Source organism: Carya illinoinensis, chromosome 15 (genome assembly GCF_018687715.1).
Source record: "Carya illinoinensis cultivar Pawnee chromosome 15, C.illinoinensisPawnee_v1, whole genome shotgun sequence".
Taxonomy (NCBI): domain Eukaryota; kingdom Viridiplantae; phylum Streptophyta; class Magnoliopsida; order Fagales; family Juglandaceae; genus Carya; species Carya illinoinensis.
In genome coordinates this window covers 39,367,605-39,379,678 of record NC_056766.1, presented here as the reverse complement: position 1 = coordinate 39,379,678, position 12,074 = coordinate 39,367,605, and positions in this window count along the sequence as shown.

The window sequence follows — 12,074 nt, the reverse complement described above, 5'->3', positions numbered from 1 at the left end:
AATAAATATAAAGAGTAAGGGTAAGAGAGAAGCAAACTCAGTATGTTAACGAGATTCGGTCCCACTGCCTACGTCCTCGCCTCAAGCTACCCCTTGAAAATTCTCAAATTCACTATTTAACCTCTTTCAAGTGGAGATAGAAACCTATGACACATTTGAACCACACCGTTACAAAGGATCCGTGTAGAACATCCTCTACACTTGCAATCAGTTTACACGTGGTGATTCAACTATTCCCTGTGTAGAACACTTTCTACATGCACAAAAATTATACACAGCCTTTTACTGATATAAGAGCTGATAGTGGGTAAGTTATCAAAAAAACTCCTCAATAAGAACAATACAGTGAAAATTATATCTTTCAAAATGAATAAGGATTAGGGCTTAATGCTTAAAGAAGAGAAAACGAAAGTTTGGAATGAATGTTGTATGCTCTGACAACATTACTTTTTGCATATGACAAAAGGAGCACACTTTACTTTTCAAAAAATTCAAACATAATTTTTTTACTTTTTGCATATGACAAAAGGAGCACACTTTACTTTTCAAAATTTTCAAACAAAAACATCTACCTTTTATATAATTCAAAAAAAGTATCAATCACTTTTAAAAATATTCAAATAAAACATGCACATGTGAAAAATGACAATCAATCATTTTTAATATTTTTAAAGTTCAAATATTTAATCAAGGCATGCACATGTGAAAGATGACAATCAATCATCTTTCAAAATATTCATGCACATGTGAAAAATGTATTTTAATGCTTTATGATAAAATATTAATTTTGAACCTTAATCCTAATTTCGAATTTTTAAGAGATTTACAACATTACTCTATGACTTTAATGTGAACTTGTTCCCTTCTTACTCATGCTTGTTTTCTTGATATGCTTGACTCCATTGTGTAGACAACTTGAGCTTGAGACTCCTTTATTATTTGAATTCATTTGTTATCATAAAAATTCATGTGTAGATATATAATTACACAAATATTGAAACCTTGGGTTCAACAATCTCTCATTTTTTGATGATGACAAATACTTGATAGAACCTGAAACCTATATTAATATTTAAGTTCCTCCTGAGAATGTGCGTTAGTTTTTCAAGCAAAAATATAAATATAATTTCAAACATATATAACAAGTTTAGCAATTCAAACAATGTTAATGTTCTAGTCTAACACTTCTCCCCCTTTTGGCATCATTAAAAAGGATCCGCAGCAAGTAAATTGATTGAAAAAAACTGTGCGTTAATAGAAACTGTAGATAGTTGGAAAAAAATGGATCCGTCCGTGACCCGACAAGTGTGGCTAGAGATTTGAAAAAATCACCTGATATTGTTAACAAACGAGATTGAAGGCTGTAAGTTTATAAAAAAAAATGTCATTTTCACCGATTGGTAAAAAAAATCACATTTCTCCTTGATTGGATGATAGCTTGTCTTGTTCTTTATGCTATATCTATAAAATTAGTCTTAAAGTTCATTCAATCTGCATCAAATTTTCTTCTCATCTCTATAACTCATCTGTATTCCTTCAACATTCTCGCTTTAAGCTCTCAATTCTTTTCTCAATGGCACATTCTTCTAACATTCATCTGGATTCATCCATGAGGTATTCTATACATCAACCTCCTGTCCTTTCTGCAGCTGCCATTGGTGTCATGTTGCAGCAAGAAAATAATAATTTGGCTAATAAGTCAGATTCTGATACTATCTAGAACTTGGTGAGTCTTGAGACTCGCTACTCCTCCTCTATTGTTTCTTTTTCTCAGCGGCTACAAGTCAGAAATCATAAAGTTGAAAAACTTAAAGAACAAATTGTTGTACTTCAACGAATTGTTCAAGAGTCTCACACAAGGGAAGGAATAATTTGGCCGAAGAATAAACAGTTGAAATCTTTATTAGATTCTTCATTCCGCTTGCCGGTTCCCATGGATAAAAATGACATTATATTGTAGAAAGAGAATGAGTGTCTCAAACATGAGGCTAAGAATCTCAAGTTTATGTAAAAGTATTTAAAAAATCTCTCTATATTTTTATTGACTATGGTCTATCTTTTCAGAAATATTCTTAGCATGCATCATACCTATTTATCTGCTGACCATATATAATCTATCTTCTGTTAAAAGTTTTGTGAAAATATCTACTAACTGATCGTGTGTGTTTGTGAACTCTATTATTATATCATTTTTCTGCACATGATTTCGAAGAAAATGATATCTTATTTCAATATGCTTAGTTCTAGAATGTTGTATTGGGTTCTTTGAAAGATTTATAACACTTGTATTATCACATTTGATTGGAATGTGATTATACATGAGTTTAAAATCTTCAAGTTGTTGCTTCATATAGAGAACTTGAGCACAACAACTACCCGCAACAACATATTCTGCCTCAGCAGTAGATAGTGTAACAGAATTTTATTTTTTACTAAACCAGAAAACTAGTGTATGATTTAAGAAATGACATGCTCCACTATTACTTTTTTGATCTATTTTATAGCCAGCATAATCTGCATCTATGTAGTTGATTAGATTGAAAGACGTGTGCTTAGGGTACCATAACCCTAGGTTAATTGTACCACTAAGATATCTAAGAATGCGCTTAACTGCAATTAAATGTGATTCTTTTGGAGATGATTAAAAGCGTGCATATAAGTACACACTAAACATAATATCTGGTCTATTGGCTGTTAAGTATAATAAGTTACCAATCATACCTCGATATATTTTCGAGTAAACTGGCTTACCGGATTCATCTTTATCAAGTTTAGTTGATGGACTCATTGGTATTCCAATTTCTTTAGCACATTCCATCACAAACTTTTTCAGTAATTTCTTAATATATTTTGATTGATTGATGAATGTCCCACTTTTTGCTTGCTTAATTTGCAATCCGAGAAAGAATGTAAGTTCTCCCATCATGCTCATCTCAAATTCTTCCTACATAGTCTTAGCAAAAACTTGACACATATTTTCATTAGTAGCACCGAATATTATATCATCAACATAAATCAGAATCAAAAGAGTATCATCATTTTCATATTTAATGAAAAGAGTTGTGTCGATTTTTCCTCTTGAAAAATCTTTTTCAATCAAAAAACCACTAAGTCTCTCGTACCAAGATCTAGGAGTTTATTTAAGTCCATATAGTGCTTTTGCGAGTTTGAAAACATGATTTGGAGAAATATGATTGTCAAAACCTAGAGGTTGCTCAACCTCTTCATTTATAAAACCATTTAAGAAAGCACTTTTAACATCCATTTGAAAAAAATTTGAAATCTTTATAACAAGCATATGCAAGTAGCATTCGAATAGTTTCTAATCTTGCGATTGGTGTGTATGTCTCATTATAATCGATTCATTCTTCTTGATTAAAACCTTGGGTTACAAGTCGAGCCTTATTTCTAGTAATGATTCTAAACTCATCTTTCTTGTTTCTAAAAACTATTTTGTTCCAATAATAGTATGATTTTTGGGTTTAGGAATAAGTGTCAAAATATCATTTCTTTCAAATTGATTCAACTCTTCTTGCATAACTAGAATCCATAATTCATCAAGAAGTGCTTCATCAATATTTTTGGATTCAATCTGAGATAGAAAAGCAGTATAATTACAAAGATTTTTAAGAGATGATCAAGTACTTATACCTTGTGAAGGTTCTCCCAAAATTTGTTCCACTGGATGATCTTTCACAAATTTTCACTGTTTGGTTGCATCTTGTATTAAATTTTGATGATCTTTCCTGATGGCTCCATGTTGAACTTCCTCTATTGTGTTCTCTTTGTTGAGATTGAGACTTTCCGTGTTATTTATACCTCATGTTTCTTCATCAATATATATTTTGGAGAGTAGAGAATTAGATTTAACAAATACATGCATAGATTATTGTACAGTCAAAGTATTTTTATCGAATACTCTATAAGCTTTACTATTAGTAGAATATCCGAAAAAGATACTTTCATCAGATTTTACATCAAACTTACCTAAATTTTCCATGTCATTCAAAATAAAACATTTGCATCCAAATACATGAAAGTAACCAATGTTGGACTTTTTCTCATTCAAAACTCATAAGGGGTTTTATCTAATTTATACATTAGCATAACTCTATTTATAATATAACATATAGTACTTACTGCTTCAACCAAAAAATAACTAGGCAAGTTGTTTTCATTGAACATTGTTCTTGCCATCTCTTGAAGAGATTTATTTTTCCTCTCTACTACCCCATTTTGTCGAGGAGTTCGAGGAGCAGAAAAATTATACACAAAACCATTTTCATCACAAAAAGTTTCAATATTTTTGTTAACAAACTCTTTTCCCCTATCACTTCGGATACTTGAAATAGTATAATCCTTTTTATTTTGAATTCTCTTGCATAACTTGGTAAAAGTATTATGTGTCTCATCTTTATGAGTAAGAAAGATGACCTAAGTATATCTAGAGAAATCATCAACAATAACAATTGCATAATATTTTCCTCTTAGATTTGTAACTCTATTTGGTCCAAAAAGATTTATGTGTATTAGTTGCAATGGTTTAATAGTGGAAATATGTTTTTTGGTTTTAAAAAAAGTTTTTGTTTGTTTACCAAATTGACATGCATCACAAATTTTGTCTTTAAGAAAATTTGTTTTTGGTAAAACTCTCACAAGATCATTTTTTGAAAGTTTGGAAATAAGTTCCATGTTGGCATGACCTAATCTTCTATGCCATAGCCAACTAGTTTCATTTTGAGCTGAAAAGTAAATAACATCTTATGAGGTAATTTCTTCAAAATCGATTGTATAAATATCGTTGCTTCTAAAAGCAGTAAAATAAATATTACAATCATGATCATTTAAAATAATGCACTTATCTATTTTGAAAGTAATTGTAAATTCTTTATCACATAATTGACTTATGCCTAAAATATTATGTTTTAAACCTTCAACAAGTAGAACACCTTCAATTATGAGAGAAGATTCATTACCAATTTTACCTATTCTCACGATCTTCCCTTTCGAGTTGTCTCCAAATATTACGTGTCTTTCTTTTTTAGATTTAAAATCAAAGAACTTAGTCTTGTCTCCCGTCATGTGTCTTGAACATCCACTATCTAAAAACCATTTATTTTTGCTTATGGAGGACTTCATGCATACCTAGAAAAACAATTAAAATGATTTTTCTTAGTATCCAAATTCTTTAGGTCATTTATTTATTAGTATTAGAATAAACAAGATTTTTAGGTATCCATATGGCCCTAATAATCATTGTATGCTTTCTTCTAATAAGATAAGTATGATAATTAAAACTATTTCTATTACAAAAATTGTAAATAACATGTGACATATATGAAGAACTTGAATAATTGTAATAGTATCTTTTTTTGACAAAATTATTTTTATGAAAAGAATTTTGAATATTAGATTTTAATGTAGAAGGATTATCAAAGAAATTTTTATAAGGTTTGTATTTTTGTTTTGACATATATCCCAAACCTGCCTTATCAAAAATACATCTTTGACTACCAAGAAGTTTTTCAAAATTTCTTTTTCCATTTGTAAAGTTTTCAATAATATTTTCTAAATCATTTTTTTTCTTCTTCAACTCAAGATTTTCATCTTTCAAAACGATATTTTCTTTTCTTAAAATATCAATTTCGTTTGTTAAAAAAAAAAATTCTTTTTCAAAACAGTATACTTGATACCCAATTTTTCAAATTCCTAATATATCTCTTCTAAAATATTTTGCAATTTTTCATATGAAGGATTTTCAATATTATCAAGATTTGTTACCTCAATGTCATCTTTAGCCATAAGACAAAGATTTACTGATTCTTCATTGCTTGCTTCACTATCTGAACTACTTGAATCATCATCCCATGTAGATTTCATTGCTTTTTTTATCCTTGTTTCGATCTTTTAACAGAGGACAATCTGGCTTAATATGACTAGACTTATTGCATTTATAACAAATTAAAGTGTCATTTTTACCTGAATTTTTCTTGAAAAACTTTTTGAAGGATTTCCTTGGAAGAGTTTTATTTTTCTTTAAGAACCTCTGAATTTTTCTTATTATCATAGCAACTTTTTCATTTTTGTCTTCATTTTTCTGGTTTTCATCACTTTCACTTTCATGGGGAATAGTTTTAAGTGTCAAGCTCTTCTTTGACTTTCTTCCTTCGTTTCCTCTTTTCAATGTGTACTCATGGGTGATAAGTGACCCGATGAGTTAATTCACTTCGAGCTTCTTGAGGTTTCTAGCTTCAAGAATCGTTGTCACTTTTAATTCCTAGCGTTTTGATAGAGAGTTGAGAATTTTTCTTACTATCTCCACCTTGGAATAAATTTTATCAAGAGCTGTCAAGCTGTTTATGATGTTAGTAAAACGAGTGTGCATACTAGAAATAGATTCATCATCATTCATCTTAAACATTTCATATTCATGAGTAAGAATATAAATTTTTGATTCCTTGACTTGCGAAGTTCATTCATAAGTAACTTTCAAGTTATCTCAAATCTTTTTGCCGTAGCGCAAGTTATTATTCTATTAAATTCATTCCATTGAGAGTATTAAATAATAAATTCATGGCAGTTAAATTCAAAGTATAAAGTCTATTGTCTTTACGATCAAACTCTTCTTCTTCCTTTTTTACCTTTACTCCATCAACCACTTTTGTTGGAATATAAGGTCTATTTACAATACATTTCCAGATTTCTCGATCTTGAGCCTGAAGGAATATTCTCATTCTAACTTTTCAGAATGAGTAATTGTCTCCACAAAAGAGTGGAGGCCGACTGTTAGATTGACTTTCACCAAATAAAGCTGCAATGTTAACAATAAGATCTTAACTCAAAAGATAGTTAATCTTATAATAGAGCTTTTAGCTCTGATACCAATTGTTACCCAGATGACTAACACAAGAGGGGGGGTGAATTGAGTTGTATTAAAAAAAAATTATAAATTAAATATACAATATAAAATATAAACAAAATACGAAATAACAATAAATATAAAGAGTAAGGATAAAAGAGAAACAAACTCAGTATGTTAACGAGATTCGGCCCCACTGCCTACGTAATCGCCTCAAGCTACCCCTTGAGAATTCCCAAATTCACTATTCAACCTCTTTCAGGTAGAGATAGAAACCTATTATACTTTTGAACAACACTGCTATAAGGATCCGTGTAGAACACCTTCGATACTTGCAATCACCTTACACGTGGTGATTTAACTATTCCTTGTGTAGAACACTTTCTACACGCACAACGGTTATACACACACTTTTACTGATATAAGAGCTGATAGTGGGTAAGTTATTAGAAAATACTCATCAATAAGAACAATACAGCGAAAATTATATCTCTCAAAATGAATAAGGATTAAGGCTCAATGTTTAGAGAAAAGAGAATGAAAATTTTGAATGAATGTTGTATACTCTGGATGTTGTGATTGTGAAACTCTCAAATGATCTATTTATAGGCATATAAGACTTCATATTCAAATTTGAAAAGATTCACATGTGAAAGACAATATCATTCACTTTTTCAAAAAATTCAAATAAAAAGTTATTCTTTTTCAATTATCAAAAATAACATCATTTATTTTTCAAATACTTCAAACCTAATCTTTTACTTTTGACATATGACAAAATTAGTACACTTTACTTTTCAAAAAATTCAAACATAATCTTTTACTTTTTGCATATGACAAAAGGAGCACACTTTACTTTTCAAAAAAATTCAAAATTTAATCTTTTTACCTTTTGCATATGACAAAAGGAGCACACTTTACTTTTCAAAATTTTCAAACAAAAACATCTACTTTTTGTATAAGTCAAAAAAAGTATCAATCACTTTTGAAAATATTCAAATAAAACATGCACATGTGAAAGATGACAATCAATCATCTTTAATATTTTCAAAGTTCAAACCTTTAATCAAGGTATGCACATGTGGAAGATGACAATCAATCATCTTTCAAAATTTTGAAATTTAATTTTCAATATATTCATGCACATGTGAAAAATGTATTTTAATGCTTTATGATAAAATATTAATTTTGAGTCTTAATCCTAATTTTAAATTTTTAAGAGATTTACAACATTACTCTATGACTTTAATGTGAACTTATTCCCTTCTTACTTATACTTGTTTTCTTGTTGTGCTTAACTCCATTGTGTAGACAACTTGAGTTTGAGACTCCTTTATTCTTTGAATTCATTTGTTATCATCAAAATCTATGTGTAGATATATAATTACACAAAACTTAAAATCTTGGGTTCAATAGGAGCATTGATGAGGCTGAAAGGCATCACCAAGAACTCGTAGTGACCCTCATAGACCTTGAAAGCTGTTTTGTATATATCTCCAGGCTGCATTCTGATTTGGTGATAACCAGAATGTAGATCCAATTTAGAGTAAAATTCAGCCCTATAGAGCTCGTCCAACAACTCATCTATGTTAGGTATGGGATATTTATCTTTGATAGTATCCTTGTTTAATGCTCTATAATCTACGTACATTTTTCAACTCCCATCAGCTTTCCTTACTACAGGAGAAGAATAAGGACTTTGGCTTCTCCTTATAATTTCACTGTTAAACATTTCTACAACTAACTTTTTAATCTCAGTTTTCTAATAGTATAGGTACCTGTAGGGCCTTAAACTTGCTAGTTTAGATCCTTCTTGAAGCTGAATCCTATGGTCATAATTCCTAGGTGGAGGCAAGTCATGGGGTTAAAAAAAAAATTTGCTTCAAACCTCTTTAACACTTGCTCTATCTTGGGTTCTGCATCCTGCCCCACACACTTAACTTCTCCTTCTAACAACTGAATCCAGACTCCTTTTAGTGTGCCTTTTCCCAGCTTCATTTTGTGGTCCTCTTCTTTCAATACTTCTTTTGGAGGTTGAATCCCTTGTAATTTAGATTCTACCCCCTTAAGAGTAAACTGCATAGTAAGATTAGGGAAATTCCACAAAATAGTCCATAGCTTCTGTAGCCAATCCACCCCCAAAACACCATCACAACCCCCTAAATTTAAGACATATAAATAAGCCTTAAAATACAAGTGTTGTACTTGGAGTGGAATTGCCCTACTGTAACCTTGGCAAGGAAGACTATCCCCATTAGCTATCCTTACTGCCAGCTGGCTCCCTTCCACTGGTAGTTGTAATTTCCTTACTACATATGAGTCCACAAAACTGTGTGTACTCCTTGTGTCAATCAAGATCAAAATTTTTTGTTGGTTTATTCTCCCCTTTATCCTCATAGTCTTAGAGGAGACAGATCCAACTAATGCATAAAGAGAGATCCCCAATAGTTCTCCTACTTCTTTCTCTTTTACTCCCACTTAGTTCCCTTTTACTTGGCTTTCCTCAACCTGAATAACAATCAAGTTCCTTCACTTTCCCCCTTTCCTCCTCAATTTCTAAACCCTCTAATAAAAACAATTTAGGCCTAATACATTTATGGACTGGGTAGTACTTTTCATCACAATAATAGTATAACCCTCTACCTCTTCTTTCTTCCATTTGAGCTGGGGTAATTCTTTTAATGTGAAAGGTGTTTTTGTGGGGTGGGTATTTAGGATTTGGTGGGGGTCTTGGTTTTGATTTGGACAATGGTGGTGGAAGTCTAAGGATAGGTGCTGAAGAGATGGGTTTTGGATTATAAATGGGAGTAGTTGGTAAATTTCTAATAGTTGTACCTTGACTTCTTCGATTGACCTCTTCTTCTTGTAGTTTGGCTAAACCAAAGGTGACTGAGAGGGTATTTGGTTTGAACATAGTCACCATGATTTTTTTTTATCCTTGAGACTACTAATAAAGTTGCTGATTCTAAACTCCTTAGTAGGACTCTTTATCCTATTAGATAAAGCCTCAAACTGGGTCTGGTACTCCTCTATAGTTCTAGTTTACCTTAATTTAGTAAAAGCCTTAATTGGATCCTTATAAGTAAAAAGCCCAAACTGCACCTTTAGTGCCTCCATAAAATCATCCCACCTCTGGACTAGCCTCGACTCCCTTAACCAGTAGTACCATGATAAAGCATTTCCCTCCATGTAAAAAAATGCAATCTGTTTTTTTTTTTATTATTTTTTTTATTTTTATTTTTTTATCTTCAAGCATACTAAAGTATGCAAAAAATTGCTCTACCTTAAGGACCCATTCCATTGGTTCATGACCATCAAACTTTGGAAATTCAATTCTAATGGATCTAGCATGAATACCCCCTCCCCCTTCAAATAATGGATTGTTACTAACTTGTCAACTTGAGGAGCCTTCACCTGAATTCTGATTCCCAACCACTATAGTCAATTGATCATAATTGGCATCAAGGTTATTGATTTGTTGTAGAACTTCATCCAGCATTTGCTATCGGGTTTCTTGGTCTTCTTGCAGGTGAACGGTCTCTCACTTCAAAGCAAAAACGGCTTCAACCAGCTGAGTATGACGGGTACCTTAGACCATGGCGTAGAAACGCGGCTCTGAGACCATTGAAATGCACATTGACATAAGAAAATTAAAGATGAATTTGAGAAGATAAATCTATGGCTTTCAAGGAGCCACTGCCTCCATAGAGTTTCTGGATAATTGATTTGATGATCATTACGTAGATTAACTGTCTGTTTAAATAGAGATTACAATAAATTATAATAGGTAACTAACTGACCCATTAGCTAATTAATTGGCCCACGACCACTATACTAAGGACTCGGTCCAACAACTGTTCATAAAGACTGAATTACTGAAAGTCGTACTTAATAAACAAATAAACAATTGTACCCTTATAACCCTAAATATAAAAAGCATCTCATTTTATGGTCTTTGAAATCTAGAAGATTCCTTCATCCTCTCTGTCTCTACTCTGGTGTCTTGGTTTGAAACCCTAATAACAACCAAGAAAGTTTCGGCTCAGTCACCACCATTGCACTCTAATCTTCTCTCGTTAAGAGCATCTCGATTCCTCTCTTTTCTCCACTGTTCTCTATTCTAACGAAGCCTAAATTATTTTCTGCACAGAGGCTCTCGCTGTCATAGCCTCAGTCCAGCCACCATTTCTGTCGCAATCTCTCTATCCTCTCAGTGAGTCTATCGCACATATATTTTCCCTCAAGTTAATATCTTTGATTCTTTTTTCCCCTCTCGGCACTGAGCTTGCAGATTTTATCCTTTCTAAAGTGAGACTGCTACTTTAATTATCAAATCAAATCATTATCATTTTGTTTGCCTACCCCTGTAAAGCATAAAGCAAGTTGGATTTGCTTTTGCCAGTACCGTAGTCTCCCTCGGTAAACCATACCTATTTACTTGCTCAATTACGTTACAACCATTTCCTTGTTTCTAGCTTTTCAGTGTGACACACTTGTACTTAAATTATTACAAAATACAAAAATTACCATCTAACCTTTCGAATAAAACATAATCCACGTACGAGTATGAACGTTAATTGCCAATGCTCTCTTACTTCTAAATCATGATAGAAAATGAATGCTCTTAAGATTTGAGTTTGATTTCATTTGAATTTGTTTTAGTTTGGGTTTGTGTTGGTTATGAATCGATATTCTACTGCTTATTTTAATAGATTTAGATAAAATATAATTATCACAAAGCTATCATTTCAAAATGAAGATACGATAAAGTTATGTGTTAAACAAATTTTAAAATTTTAAATTATTTTTTACGATATGTATTTAATTGAATGGAATATTATGACAAATATTTTTAAAAATTTAGAGATAAGTCTTTCTAAAAAATTAATGACGGAGGAATCATGTTTAAATTAATATGATATAAATATTGTAAATTACATGATTACGTTAGTTGATTTAATTTATTTTCTTTTAGATTATACAAGAAGATTACGTTATAAGATTTTTTATCCAAATTCAAAGAGCAAATGAAAAAAAATAGTTAAGTAATAAAATAATAATAAAGTAGATGTAAGGATATCATTATTTAAATAAATATGGACCTATAAAACTCTATGTAAATAATCGTTTGCGCATTGTGCATGTTATAGGCTTGTTAGTGATAATATGATGGTTACATACAGTTTTTATATGAGTGTATATGATCAAATGTATA